This window comes from Camelina sativa, chromosome 11, assembly GCF_000633955.1.
Source record: "Camelina sativa cultivar DH55 chromosome 11, Cs, whole genome shotgun sequence".
NCBI lineage: Eukaryota > Viridiplantae > Streptophyta > Magnoliopsida > Brassicales > Brassicaceae > Camelina > Camelina sativa.
Genome location: NC_025695.1, coordinates 33,015,471 through 33,028,042, shown reverse-complemented (window position 1 = coordinate 33,028,042; position 12,572 = coordinate 33,015,471).

Sequence of the window (12,572 nt, the reverse complement as noted above, 5' to 3'; positions counted from 1 at the left end):
AGACACTGATTCGCAGGGAATTCCTGTCTCAGTTCTCCAGCCTCCAGCGAGACCTACACCTACTTACAGGGACTATGCACCTCCGACAAATCTGTTCTAGAACTCGAGGAGCTTTCATGGAGCATCCCCTTCCAGCGTAACTCTAATCAGGTGTCCTTTTCCTCAACCTCTCGCTTCTGCGTCGAATCCACCAGAATTCTCGAGTCAACTTTGAGAGTCTCCTCAACCTTCAGTCACAAATCATCCTCGACAGTCTCCTCAAGTCTCGAATAAACCTTGACAGTATTCTCAACCTCCAGCCTCAAATCATCTTCGACCCTCTACTCAACCTTGAGCAGGCTCTGCATCGCATCACAGTTCTCAATCGCAAAACTCACATGAGGAAGAAGAAGACGGAGCTAATTCTGAGGATGACGGTTTAACGCAATCAAATATCTCTGCTGATGTACTCGCTGCTTTACATGACATGCTTGTCCAGCCAGGTCGTGAGTTGTATACCACTGTCCTCTCTCCCAGATTAGAGCCTGGAACCACTTGGTAAGATAATTTTTAGTTGATTGATTAGAATTTTTAGGTTTGTTTGTGTTTAAAACCACTTGTGTTTGTGTTTGATTAGAATTTTGATTGGATTGATTAGCATTTTTAGGTTTGTTTTTGTTACCACTTGTGTTTGTGTTTGATTAGAATTTTTATAATTTTTACTTTCGATTTGTTTGTGTTTGAATGTTTGGTAAGGACAAGTCAAAACTTACCTGAAAGATTACAAAAGTATTTACAAACAAGTTTGATGGGCCATATTACAATTGGGGTTGTGTTTCTAATGAATGAAGAGAAAGATACTTCTTGAAATTCGCGGTAAACGTATACTACTTTCAATTTGACTTCTGTATTTATAGTTTTTTTTTGGTTTTATGATCACTAACACTAGTCTCCCTTCTTCTTTTGTAGAAAACACACACCTGGGATCCCTCACTAACCGGTGTAGTTCAAGAAAAGTTCTATACCATTTGTCAACGCTATATGAAAGACATGGTTTTCAAGGCAGCAGATCAGCGAGATCAAGCAAAACCGACTTGGATTGAGAGTACTCTTTGGAAAGAAATGTGTGACTATTGGGACACAAAAGAAGCCATGGCAAAGAGTGCAACCACTTCAGCAGCTCGAATGTTGACCGTAATGGTCTTGGTCCTCACAAGCATGTATCAGGGCCGAAGTCTTATCTCAGATGGTGAGTTACATCCTAACCTTTTCATTTTTTAATAAGTTACATCAGATGGTTCCTCACCTTTTCATTGTCTATCATTTCAGAAAGTGGAATTGGGAAGACCGCCAACTATTCCTGAAGTTTTCGTCAGGACTCATACAAAATAAGATGGTACTTTTGTCGATAAGAAAGTGCAAGCCGTTCATGAGGCATATAAGAAAAAAAGGGAAGCTAAGTTGGCTGCTCTGGATAATGACGATTCTTCTGATGGTACTTCATGTCGATCAGAGCTATCCTCTGTTTTAAAAAAATCGGCCTAGGCGGCCGTGGAATCGCCGATTCTACGCTAGGCAGCCCTGTGCCGCCGCGATTTCGACATAGTCGGCCAAAAATCGGGTTTCAAAAAAAAAAAATTGAAGGTTTTGAGGCTCTAACTATTTTTTTGATTGTAGATCTATCATATAAGAGCTAAAACTACAAAAATAACAAAGTAAAATGATGAATAATTGCTAAGAAAATGAAATCCCAGCTTAAATTAGGGTTTTCAGATCGATAGTGATGAGGATATTTTCGTCATTCTGTATTTATTGAAGAAAAATAGAAAAAAAACCCAAAATGTGATTTGTACGGCTCGAACCTGAGAGCTATGGAATTTCGGTCCGTCTCGGAACCACTGCACCACGAACGAATCTTACTAATATGCTACAATATATATATATATATTATAGATGTATATAAATAAAACCCCTAAAACTAGTACCCGATTAATCCCCGATTTAAATCCGATTTTCCGATTAATCGCTAGGCCCTCCCTCACCGCCCGACTAACGTCTAGCGATTTTTAAAACAGGGAAGCTATCTAAAGAGGAGGATGATGAGCTCTTTCTTCAGGTAATTTGCTTCTTTCTAATAAGCTATTAAATTTTTCATTGTTAAGTAATTATGTTAATTTTTTCTCTCTGTTATGTTTATGCAGTTTACTTTCATAAGCGATAGAGGAACATATTTTGGAGTTGGAAGCCTAGGGAGTTATATCAATGAGAAGTGGAAGTTCCCTGGAAGCTCTTCTTCTTTCACAAGCCTGCAACAACAGTTTGAAGAAGCTAACCGCAAAATAGAGCAACAAGCAGAGCGTGACGCAGAGGCTTCACGGGTTGCAGCTGAAGCTTTACGGGTTGCAGCTGAGCAACAAGCAGAGATCAAACACTTGGTGAGCTTCCTCAAGACTGACCCAAGCTTTGTCGTCTTCCTCAAGTCTCAAACCAATGCCCTGACCCTGCTGATGTTCAAATTTAGGTTCCTTCACTATCCCTCCTTCCCTCATGACCTTAAAAACTTTTTTAATGGTTGTACTTGTACTTTTGAACTTGGTGTGATTTGTTGGATGTTTTCTAGAACTTATGTATGTTAAAAAACATTATAAATCGATAATAAAAATAATTCAATTTAACCAGATTTAAAAAAATATTATAAATCAATAATTAAACTGTCGTAAAACAGCCACCAAAACGTACACAAATCAGTAACCAAAACAGTCGCAAATGAGTAACCAAAACAGTCGCTCAGGTGTTGCAATTCAGTCGCAACTTTTAGCGACTGTTTGGCGAGGGAACAACGACCAATATTATCAGTCGCCAATTAGTAGCTCATTAACGACTCTTTAGCGACTGATTATTTTAACGACACTCTGTTTAGCGACTATGTACGTCAGTTGTCAATCAGTCGTTACTAAGTAGATTGCGACTGTTTAGTGACTGTTTTTGTAGTCGGTAATCCCATGTGTTCTTGTAGTGATATCGCAGTAAATAAGTTTGGTGAAATAATTGTAATATAATGCTATTAAGTACTCTTTTTCTTCACTAGGGAACACGACTACACGAGTCAGTCTTGGAGCAGCTACTTCACTATGGAATGATTTCTGAATACCAACTCAATTTCCAAAACAGTCAATATGCATGGTGTTAATTCTTACACATTTCTTACAGTCAATCATCTAACAATGCATTTACCATGGACCATGGTCCGAAGTATTATGCTTAAAAGTGTACTGGTACGAGTTCCTTTGGTCTGTAATAATATATACCAGTTCATACATTTAATGAATAGTGAATTAATTTCCTACGATCCAACTTTAGTTTAGTATGTAGCATACAGACCAACCAGACAAGATCTTAGTGTTTTAGATTTTTTTGTGTTATGTATATTCTCCGTCTATGATCTTAGTGAAAGTGTTTTATCAGAAATTACATTTATTTAGTTCGTATACAGGATATCTTTAACACATAATGGTAAGATTATTCATCCCTCAGATTTTTAATTACAAAAGTGAAGAATGAATTAAACACGGCAAAATTAGTCTTTAAAACTAATGTATATGTTATCACATTAAATAAGTTTCTTTAGTATTTGTAAATTGTAATAATGCTTTATGAAATACTGACTGGTTGTCTGTGCTAAGCGCCGAAGTTTTATTCTCTATTTATTTTTATTTTATTTGTTATTTAATTTTTGTTGTTATTTTGTCTTTTGGTTTTATATTTGTGATTCATTGGTTTGGTTGTTATTTTTTTTTTAAGTTGGGTAGTTTTGTAATATTAATTATAATATAATTGAAAATTTTAAAATAGTTATTGCATCTGTATTCAACGTCATTGATGCTGCACATGATGGTTGATTGAACAACCGTCAAAGTAACATAATAGAGTTGTATTTTTGTTACCCTGACTCTATGTAATGATTGTTTGTCTTTTTTTTAGCATTGATCGGTCTTTGTTTTGCTTTGTTTCCAGCCCAACTTATCTAACCAGAGTTTTCCTTCCACAATATTGCCTCTGCATAACATTACAATTTTGTAAAGGAAAATACTACTGTTGTTCGTAAATATTCCAATCCTGAATCTCTGTTGTTTTTATGAAAATATTCTTGAATTCGTTTGATGTAGTGTGTCTCCACATTTTGACTTGCGAGGTATTACTCCATGAATGTCTTTGTCTCTATTTATTGTTGATAATAGATTCATACTTTGTGGCCTTAAGTTGATATTCTTGTATACTCAATTGTCTCGGGCTGCCTTTGTGATAGAGAGCGGAAGCTTAATAACGGACGAGAACACTAGATCTCCAGGAGAACTCGGATTCACGAACGGATCTTGCTTAGAACGTCGTAACTTAACGAAGAAGCAATAAGGATAGGGCTAAAATCGGGAACGATATCGACGTGGTTTTGCAAGTCCTCCTTGCAGGGCTTGAATGCAAGCTTTTAAGGTTGAGAGTTCTCCTCTCTAGGCTTTTGACAAAGCTCTCTTGAAAATCTTTTATTCGATAATCAATAATTAACTCTTTACAAAACAATCTCACGTCTCTTTAAATAAGAAACCTAAAACAAAACCCTAACCTAAAGAACTAAGTAAACCGACAACTAATATTCAAAGCCCATACTTAAGCCCATTTATACCACAAAAAGAACTGAGGATTTTGTTAATGGAGCTCCTCCCACTCCCACTAATAGACCTCACCAAATACTCGATAACCTTCTCTCACTCTCTCAGACCTTATATGTAGATATAGACTTAAGAAAATAACCTAAACCAACCATGGTTAACTCTCACAACAAACCATGGTTAAGTTAAACTTAAGTAAATATTATTATGCATTTTAACTGCTTCTATCAATACCCTTCCCTTTGAAAATAACCTTGTCCTCAAGGTTGAGATGAGAAAACTGCTTAGCCAATCTCTTTTTTGAGCTTCCACGGACATTCAAAATCTGGCAGCGCTTCCCACTTCACCAACAACTCTTCATGCTCTGTTCTCAGATTGTCTCTGATTCTTGATTCACTTGATCTCAAGAAGTCAATTCCCGCCCTTTGAATATCAAGTGGCGTCAGAAGTTTCTTCACAGAATGTCCCTTACTTCGAAACTTGCATCCCATAACCATTCCAAATTCATTTATTGATACATCCATGTTCAGCAGTAGAAGTCTCTCTTGATATTCTTCCTTGTGATTGTTCTTAAAACTCTCCAGGTTAAGAAACCTTTCTTTCTTATTATGTTTCTCTCTGAAGATCCAGAAAAAAAATGACCAAATATAGTCTTCAAGTCCTTTATAGTCCTGTCCAGCTTCTTGGTTACTTGCTCTCCGTCTCTCCTAGACACATAATTCTTTACTTTTCCCACATGCGACATAATCATATTCATCATCCAGTTTTTTTAACCAACTGACTTAGCCTTTCCAGACATTCCAACGCTCCAAACAATATGTTGTATAAGTAGAAATGCGTGTAGATGATGGGAACTATTCAGCAAAGCATCCTCTTTTTGAAGGCTACTACATACTAGGTATACATCTCCAGCAAAATCATATATGCTTGTAACTCTTAACAGAAACATCATATCACACACATAGTTTCTGTTCTTCACCTCCTTTGTTTTCTTCGTCCTCCTGTGATTGATCTCTGTTGATTTAGGAGGTTTCCTCCTTCCCTTCAATCTGAAAATCTGGTCAACAATCACTCTCATTTTTTGAAAAGGTGAGAACGCCTCTACCTTCTTCTTGTGCTTCTGTCCAAACCTGTGTCTCCTGCTGCTAGTCCCAAACATCTTCTCATTGGCTGTTTCGACTCCCATTATCATCACATCACTGACCACTTGTTGACTCTGGTTGTTCCAATCTCTACTCAGCAGCCTACATTACGCACTAGATAACAATTTACTTTGTTCCCAAAATGCGACCTCTTTTTCTTCACATTAATTTTCCACAGTAGAAGCATATCAAGCACAACGCAACAACACTTCAATCTTTCACAACCTTTCAATCTCCTCAATATTTGAATTTTGAAATCGTTCTTCATGGGAGACTGAAATCTGAGTTGGTCAGTGCTTCCTGGTTTGAACTTGCACCTCCTAAACTTTCCATTCATCCTATTTTTCCTTCTTAGCATTCTTCGACCTTTCCATAGCCTCTCAAGAACCATTAGATGGTCGTTTTTACTCACTTTGGTTCTTGGGCTCGCTGCTTCTGTCTTCGTTTTACCTCTGGTGTTCTTCTTTCGCATTTGAACTGGCTTCTTCTTCTTTTTCTGTCTCTTTTTCTTGATCATTTCCTCGAACACTTGGTGGCCGTCTAGAGACATTGTGATATCTGTCTTCTTTGGCTCAACATATTGTACCTTAAGGCTCAGCTTTCCCTCAAACACTTGTGGCGAATAGAAGTTCATGTGTTCGTCTTTCTTCTTTGTCGACAGCTTCGCAAAATCTGTATCTTCTTTGGTTTGAAACCACCTTCAGATCCATCAATCTTTGAAAGTGCTTTCCATCTCTTCTTTTTTTCTTCTTCGAGTTCACTATTCTTCCTAGAGGCATTTGATCGAACACTTGGCAGACAGGTTCACTATTCTCAATATCTGACATTTTTTGCACACTTGTTTGTTCTTTTTGGAAGAGATTATCCAATGATACAAACACATCTTCTTCTTCTGCTACACTTTGACAAACCACCACTTCTGCTGCTGCAGTCTCATCCTCTTGTTTATCACTCAGATTCTTCATTTTTGAGTGATCTTCAAGCTGATCTGTAGCTTTGTTTTCTGATTGTTCCCTGCGTAACTGCTTCAACTCAAGAAAAGCTTGCTTGATTTCTGATACTAGACTGAGACATTCTAGAATTTCGTTGTTCCCAAACCTCCACAACAATCCAGCTTTAATCTCTGTCCAACTTGTGAAATGATTCATGGAATTTTGAGACTCAAACCAGAATCGAGCCTCACCTTCCGTAAAACCATACGCAAAAGAAACCTTCTTTTTTTCATAGAATCCTTGAGCATTGAAATATTCTTCGACCTCTGAAATCCACCTCTCAGGATCTTCATCGCCAAAGAAGACCGGAACCTCCACAACGTTGTCACCAAATCCCATTGGATGGAACGACTTTGATACCAATTTGATACGATTTGCTTATAGAAAAGGATTTGATAGATTATAGAACTGGAATTACAAAAGGAACAGAGGGTTTTGTTAATGGAGCTCCTCCCACTCCCCTTAAAAGACCTCACCAAGTACTCGATAACCCTCTCTCACTCTCTCAGACCTTATATATAGACATAGACTTAAGAAAATAACCTAAACCAACCATGGTTAACTCTCACAACAAACCATAGTTAAGTTAAACTTAAGTAAATATTATTATGCATTTTCACTGCTTCTATCAATAACTTCTGCTTAAGTTTATCCCAGATTTAATAGGGTTTTTGCCATCTCTCTTGCGTGTGGTCTTCACTTGCTGCCACCATGATGCGGCTTGTGCACGAAAGTTTTTAACAACAAGCGAAACAAATCGTTCATCTGAAATGCTTTGAAATTCAAAAATTTCTTCAACATCCAAAAGCCAATCTAGTAATAAATTACTAGAAAATCCACCATGGAACTCGGGAATATCCAACTTAAAATCCATTGTAAGGAAATCAAACCACCAGGAACGTGATGAATCAGATACCAACTGATAGAGAGCGGAAGCTTAATAGCGGACGAGAACACTAGATCTCCAGGAGAACTCGGATTCACCAACGGATCTTGCTTAGAACGTCGTAACTTGACGAAGAAGCAATAAGGATAGGACCGAAATCGGGAACAATATCGACGTGGTTTTGCAAGTCCTCATTGCAGGGCTTGAACACAAGCTCTTAGGATTGAGAGTCCTCCACTCTAGGCTTTTGACAAAGCTCTCTTGAAACTCTTTTATTCGATAATCAATAATTAACTCTTTACAAAACAGTCTCACGTCTCTTTAAATAGGAAACCTAAAACAAAACCGTAACCTAATGAACTAAGTAAACCGACAACTAATATTCAAAGCCCATTGTATCATGATTCTCTAACGTGATGAACACCGGAGACGCGTGGGTCTCGAAGATGCGCTTCATCACTTTGCAAGTTGTGGTGATGCTTCCAATATATGTCTTACGTTTTTGCGGGAAACGCGAGCAACTCATGCCATTATATCTCCGAGGATTTCATTTGGGAGTTCTTCTAGGGTGTATGGTTTTACTTGGTACATTTTTATATGTTTCTTTTGAATTGTTTTGGTCATAATTTTTCATGTATTTTATATAGTGTTGACATGCATTGGAGTTACGTTTTGGTATTATGGCTTATTTGTTGGTTTGTCTTTATTGTTGGTTAACTATGTGTTTTATATTGAGGTTTTATGTAGTATTGCCGTTACCTCTCTTACTCATTATTTTATCATATCATTGTCTGAGTAATTGTGTTTAGTGGCGTTTTTGTATATTATCCGTTGTGTGAATAATTTTGTTGTGTGACTTGATCTCAAAAAAAATTTAAATTCTGTTTTAAGTTTGTTATAAACTTGTTGGTCTATACTTTTAAAATTTAAGACATATACTGTATTGAAGTTGTTGATGGTCTCCGAATTAATCCTTTGCTCTATTTTTTTGTTCTAAATACTATTAATTATTATAATGTATTAAAATGAAGTTGTTTTCAGAGAAAAATGTTTTTTTAGGTAAATTTTTTTTAGTGTCTTAATGAAACCACCTTTAATTTGTATAACAGATTACAATAACCTAAATGTTTTTGTTGACAATTTTTTTGTCTTTATTCATGGATCCAGATGTTGTTGTTAATATTGTGGGCCTTTTTAATATATTAGTCTCAGAGTTGAAGGATTATTTGTGGTTTTTTTTTTGTCAAAATTAGAAATTAGAAATAAGAAGTAAAACATTTGGGTTTAATATGGGCCTTTCAAGTGTTAAAAACAAATAAATTAGAAACTGCTTAGTGGATAAATGTTTTAGAATAGGCTCAAAAAATTAAAGAATGAGTTGTTGATGTAGCAGCAGGAGGAGTGAGGAAAGGTAACTTTATATATATAGATTATGAAATAGAATGTAATGTGTGTATATTCCAATAAGCGAAGTGAAGTACTTATACATACAATGTTCTCTTCACGTGATAAGACTAAATCCTAGTAAATCTAGGCTTTATAGGCTATTACCCCCTCTCACGTTGATGGTACGTAATCGGTAACACCCAACAAGGACAAAAGCTTTTCAAATATTGGTCGAGGAAGAGCTTTATTAAGTATATCAGCAACCTGGTCTTTAGTAGAAATATGCTCTGTAGTAATAAGTTTAGCAAGAACAGCATCACAAACTTGATGACAATCGGATTCGATGTGTTTTGTACGCTCATGGAAGACAGGATTAGCCGCAATATGGATTGCCGCCTGGCTATCGCAATATAGAGTGACAGGAGCGGTGTGAGCAACACCAAGATCTTTGAGAAGAGCTTTTAACCACTTGATTTCCTTAAGAGTGTGCGCCATTGCTCGATACTCAGCTTCAACGGAACAACTTGAGACAGTCTTTTGTTTCTTTGTTTTCCAGGAAATAGGAGAGTCACCTAAATAAGTGACATTAGCCGAGAGAGAATGACGACTGAGAGGACATGCATTATAGTCAAAGTCACAGTGGACCGAAAAATGTAGGACACTATCAGACCGAAGTAAGATTCCTTGAGCGGGCGATCCTTTGAGATAACTAAAAGACGAAGTGCAGCCTCCCAATGAGCCACAGTTGGTTGCTTCATAAATTCAGAAAGAATATGAAGGGGATAACATAGATCAGGACGAGTGATTGCAAGGTAGATTAAACGGCCAATCAGACGACGATACTGCTCAGGACTATCAAAAGCGAGACCTTTGTCGGTGGTGAGTTTGTGATTAAGCTCAATAGAAACAACGGAAGGCTAACAACCAAGTATATTTGCTTCTTTAAGAATATCCAATGCATAATTACGTTGAGAAAGACAAAATCCAGCCGGACCACATGAAACTTCAAAGCCAAGAAAATATTTGAGCTTACCAAAATCCTTCATGTGAAAACAAGTATGAAGTTGTTCTTTGAAGTTAGCAATGGACAGAAGATCATTCCCAACAACAATGAAGTCATCAACATAAACAAGTACATGAATGATTGAGACACCATGCTTGAGAGTGAAGAGAGTGTAATCAGCATAAATCTGTGACAACCCGTCCCGCGGACTCCACTAGCCCACCGCTAGCCGCCCCAACGGACCCCAAGCTGGCCCTGCAGGGCATCGATCCTAACCCCTCACCGTGGAATGGAACTATTCATCCAAATCCACAGATCAATTGGTGACAACTTTTCCTGTGGGAAGGTTGTTAAAGGGTGGGGACTAGGGTTCGAGGAGCGCCTGGCGCACCAATAACCTACTGGTGGATTTAGATGAATAGTTCCATTCCACGGTGAGGGGTTAGGATCAATGCCCTGCAAGGCCAGCTTGGGGTTCATTGGGGCGGCTAGCGGTGGGCTAGTGGGGTCCGCAGGATGGGTTGTCACAAAATCTGAGGAAAACAAAACTCACGAAGAGCATTAGACAACTTAGCAAACCAGCATCGTGGAGCTTGTTTGAGACCGTATAAATATTTTTGTAGACGAAAAACCTTAGTTGGATCAGAAGATTTAAAACCAGGTGGCAACTTCATATACACTTCCTCCTCAAGATCGCCATGAAGAAAAGCATTGTGAACATCCATTTGGTCACCTCCCAGTCCTTTACAGCAGCACAACTAGCAAAGATCTAACGGTTGTCATCTTCGCAACCGGAGCAAACGTTTCTTTGAAATCAGTACCTTCTTTCTGGTGATTGTCCAAAGCAACCAAACGAGCTTTGTGTCGCTCAAGTGTGCCATCAGAATTAAACTTCAGTTTGTAAACCCATTTGCTATTAATTGCCTTCTTACCAGGAGGCAGATCGGTGATATCCCATGGCCTCCAGCGCGTCAATTTCCTTGGACATAGCATCACACCATTCTTTAATAAGAATAACATCTTTAAAATGCTTCGGTTTCGTGCTATCGAGAATAGCAGCCATAAAAGCAATATGATTGGCAGAAAAACCAACGTTAGTCAAATAATTAGAGATAGGATATAGAATTTTACCAGAAACCAAATCTGAGGATGTTGAAGTAGGAGAAGAAACGTGGGAAGAGTATACAGCATTAGCAGCAGACTTCTTCTTTTCGACAGAACATGTGATAAAATCCTTTAGGAGGACAGATTTCTTCTTTTCACGATGTCCTTTGCCCAACAACTCAGGCAGACCTAGAGACGAAGAAGAGGCAGACTCGTTTAGTGGTAGTGGCCGATCGACCGATGTAGAGGAAGGACCATTCGATCGAGTGCTGAATACCGTCGTAGGAGTACGAACAATTGAGTCGTCAGAGGGATCGGTCGATCGCAGAGGGATAGAATCAGATGCAGAGGGATTGGTTGATTGTGGGTGGAAATCGATCGATCGAGACATCGCAGGAATAATAGTATTGGGTTCTCATGCAGAGAGATCGGTCGATCCATTGTTCCGATCGGTTGATCCACTGCTTGGATCGGTTGATCCACTGCTTGGATCGGTTGATCCACTGCTTGGATCGGTTGATCCACTTTTTAGATCGGTTGATCTACTTCTCAGATCGAGCGATCCAGAATTTTCAACAACAACGGCATCGGGAATCGACGTAAGAGCTGGAGATGGAGATGAAGGAGTAGAAGACAGGGTAGTAGAGCAAACAGGAGATGGGATGGGTAAGAACCAATCATCATTCTCAAGTACATGAGAAATAGATGAAGCAAAGGGAGTGGGTGTAACAAGAGTGGAGTAGGGAAAGATATCTTCTTGGAATCGAACATCTCAGCTTGCAAAAATCTTTCCAGTTTCAAGATCACAAACACACCAGGCTTTCTTACCATGAGGATAGCCGAGGAAAACACATCTCCGACTGCGAGTAGTAAACTTATCGTTGTTACGAGGATGAATAAGAACATAACATAGGCAGACAAAGGTCTGAAGCATGTCATATGATGGTCTTTTACCAAAGAGAACATCATATGGAGATTTTCCCTGCAAAATAGAGGAAGGTGTTCGGTTAATGAGATGGGTAGCAGTGAGGATACTTTGCCCCTAGAACTTGACAGGAAGGCTCCCCTGGAATAGAATCGCACGAGCAACATTTAAGATGTGGCAAAGTTTGCGTTAAACACGACCGTTTTGCTGCAGACTATCAACACACGAGGTTTGATGTAGAATAGCGTGTTCTTAAAAGTAAGAAGTGAGACACATAAGCTCAGTACCATTGTCACTTTGAATGACCTTTTCTGGTTTACCAAACTAATGTGCCGACATTGCACAAAATTGCGTATAAGATGCAGGACTTCAGATTTAGCGGTCATGAGATAAGTCCACACTGACCGTGAAAAATCATCAACTAGTGTAAGAAAGTAGACAGCACCAGTTGTAGTTGGAGTACGATAAGGATCCCAAACATCGCAATGTAT